Consider the following 3,915-nt stretch of genomic DNA (forward strand, 5'->3'; position numbering starts at 1 on the left):
TGCAGACTTCTCTATGCCCAATGCTTGCTACTTTAATCTCTGCGAGCCCATGTAAGCCATGTTGAGTTGATTCAGTCAGCAGTGTTCTCCTGGTGTCCTCCATACCTTATGACTCTTACGATGTTTTCTTCCCACTTCAGCAGGATTCCCCAATCTCCAAGGGAAGGGGTCTGATAGAGCACTCTGATTTAGACTCTCTCTGTATAATATCTGCCAATGGGTCTTTGTACGTATTTTCATTTGCTGCCTGAAGAAGCATTCTCTGATAATGCCTGAACAATGCACCCATCTATGAGTGCAATGGATTTTCATTAGGAATCATTTTATTGTCATGTCCCCCTATTGGCCCCACTTTGGTGGTGTCTGATCCTGCCCTAGGTCTCTAGGCCATCCAGTCTCTGGTTACTGGCCATCCAGGCAATGGAAGGCATAGCTCTGGTGTTATGGGCCTCCTGCTAATCCAAATATTGGTTGGCTACTCCCACAAGTTCTGCCCCACTATTTCTGCAACATATCTTGCAGGGAGGACAGATTGAAGTCTGAGGGAGGGTTGATGTCCAGCCTGCAGAGTACCTTCTCTCACCAAAGAGACTAGAATTTAGGTGTAGATGCTCCCTATAGGCACCAGCTTGACCTCTCTACATTCAGTGAACTGTGTGGATGTTGTCTTCTGCAGTAGGATCCTGCTGTCAATTTAAAAACAGATATAAAACTGACAACATTTTTTTTAAGTAAAAATCTTCACACATTATGAAATCTGTATTATAATGCTTATTTTCATTGATTTTTTTCTTTTATCTGATGAAATACCATGGAGTTTATTGAAACATATGGCAATGGATAATGTGAATCTACACACAGGCATCTGACAGACCTTGCTGCTTGCTGAGAAATAATTATTTCAGTATAGCCTGACAATATGGCTTTTTCCAAACATTCTATGCTTCATTTTTCCCCCTGAAGTAAGCATGCTGTTAAGAAAATTTATTCACATGGGATGCTTTACTCAACCGACAACAGTAACAATAAACTCTCTCCCAAATCCCTCTCAGATTCCCTCTAGTGACAATAACCATACACTGCATCTACCAATTCAAGATTGTTTAGAACTGTAGCAATTTTAATTCATTCCCTTTATGTTGCTTTACATCCTAGCAGTTGAATGAATTGGGAGCTTCTGCATTAGCTTACAAAATAGAAATGCTTCATAAAAAGATAACTTGCAGTGTGTGCTATCCAATTTTATGTGCCAGTGGCCAAAGTTTATATTTGGAGAATACTCTGTCAGCTTTCTCTAAGCTTTCTGTCAAATGACACACTGTGAATTTCTTCCAAATGTGTTTAATAAAGTTTTGTTTAACTCTATTCAATCCAGAAAATGTTAACTAACAGCTTCAACTAGAGATATTTTTCTACTTGACGACAGACTAATTTAATGAGATTTCATAGGCTATAAGTGAAATATTAACAATCAAAAGCATCACATTTTCAAATGTTTCATTATTTGTTTACTTTATATTGTATCATTTTACATTGTAAATAATGGTTTGCCTACTGAAATTGCATTTCTACATAATCCCAAGTTTAGTTGTCAAACTATTGTCATTTAAATTTTTCTGTGGTTTGTTTTTAAAAGGAAAGAGTTATAACAGAAGGTATCTTTTATAATAGAATTCTGTATAGAACACTGAAGAATACACTCCTGAACCTCTGGCGTGGGCTATCCTGAAATGACAGAAGAAGCAAATCAGATTCTGTCAAGATCTTTATTATATTTTGTACATTCTGACCCACAGGATTCATTACATTATACTTATCAGTAATTTTAGGACTTTTAACTGGGTGTCTATAGAATTTTCTAATAAATTATTTTTTTTCTAAGACAGGGTTTCTCTGTGTAGCCCTGGCTGACCTCCAACTCAGAAATCTGCCTGCCTCTGCCTCTCAAGTGCTGAGATTAAAGGCATGCAACACCACTGTCCAGCAATAAATAAATCTTAATTGCCATCTGCTGTGTTTGGAAAGGTAGGCATATTATTTTAGGTCAAAGAAAAAAAAATCCTCACAATTGAAAATTCTACCATTATGTAGGATGAGTATTCACAAATGAAAAGTGGCAGTGTAATGAATTAAGAGACTATGTAAAAGTAATTATTTATGTATGTAAGAGATTAACAATATGGCCATAGTAAGAATATAAAAAAAAAGGTGAACCTAGTCATGGATATGTGGCAATAATGAGACATCCAGTACTGATGCACTAGGAGTCATAATTGAAGATAAGACAAGATAACACATTTAGTGATATAACATCCAAGAATTCCAAGATTTTGAAAAACAATAATATGTCACAACTGGCCAGAATGCAGAGATCAAGTGACTGTGAGGTGCCTTACCCTAAGTACTTATAAAAGTGTTCCTATAGAAGAGAGGCAGAAAGATCTTATATATGTACATATTTTCTTTCTGCTGTTGTAGGAAACTGGACTACTCTATTTTTCATGGAACTTATTTCTTCTCTTCCACCATTTGCTGACTTCTGTGCTGTTACTTCTTAAGCCAACTAATTCTACACTGCATTCTGATGCATGACTAAGAGAATGAACTTAACATGAGGTGTAGGTCCTACAAATCCCTCCTGACCCCAGAGAGGATAAAGAACCTAATCTTATTCAAACCTTGTTCAGCTGAGCACCCTTCAAAAACAGAGCCACAAATGTACTCAAGAAAGCATTCTGTTTCAATTTTGTCCTCTGACTCTGTAGTCTTTCCATATCCTTTCCTAGAGGCTTAGAGGGGGTGACATAGATTGCTTGTCTTGGCTGAGCATTCTGGAATCACTTATTTTTAGCACTTTGACCAATTATGAATCTCTGAAGTTATCATCATAATCTTCAAAAAGAAAAAAGCTTCTCCAACTAAAGATGACAGCAACCCTAATCTACATGCATAAATATAAATACTAGGTGGCAACTTGACAGGCACATCTTGTCCATTGGGCAATACAATTGCAGTAGCTTTGCCACTTATATTTAATCTAGAAGTAATTAAAGGTCAATGGTGGAATGAAAGACATTTTCTTTATTGTAGACATTGGTAAGTTTCCTGTGCTCCTGCTATTAATTCTCTCCCCATACTCTGGTAAGAAGACCTGAGTAGACTCACTGAAGACAGAGAACATGAGGCATGGAGAGAGAGAGAGAAGAGGAAGACTGGCTGGACAAAAGGAAAGGACCTGCACTATAAGAGATGAAAATATTATACCAATGTATAATAGACAAAAAGGAAAGAAAATGCCTTAAAAGGGTCTTCAGAAAGTTCTGCATACTCTGATCAATTGTGTGAAATTGGATTTATCTTCTCAAAGACCATGAAAAGTACAAAAAAATCGTGTAAATAGGAATAGTGTTTCTAAAACTAGAAATGCTAAGATTTTGCTCACCTAATTATGATCACTGATATTGTATTATATTTGTCTTTCTATTTCAGGACACATAACTCTTCTTTTGTGTTTTGAATACATGCATCCATATTTTTCATATTTATTTTTTAGAAATCAGCTTTATTAATAGAATAAGAATATCCTATATGAGTGGCTAAAAGTCACAGTGCCATACATATATGTAGTAAGATTTATGTTAGTTTATATTTTCTTTAGCTTTATAAAACTAAACATGATTAAAAACAGATCACAAGGAAGTTAATATTTGGGTAATGCCTTGGTTTTTCTTTGCTCTGTTTCCTTTGCTCTGCTTTCAAGCTTTCTGTTTGTTCACACTAAAAGGTTTCTTGCTAGACTCAAAATGTATGAGTCAGCAATGATAGCAGATTTGTGTTTGAAGCATGACTGTGACAGACTGGCCATGAGGCACAGATAATATTATCATGTCTTTAATGTAAACTGTGAAGTGAAGT

Source organism: Mastomys coucha, unplaced genomic scaffold (assembly GCF_008632895.1).
Source record: "Mastomys coucha isolate ucsf_1 unplaced genomic scaffold, UCSF_Mcou_1 pScaffold7, whole genome shotgun sequence".
Taxonomy (NCBI): Eukaryota; Metazoa; Chordata; class Mammalia; order Rodentia; family Muridae; genus Mastomys; species Mastomys coucha.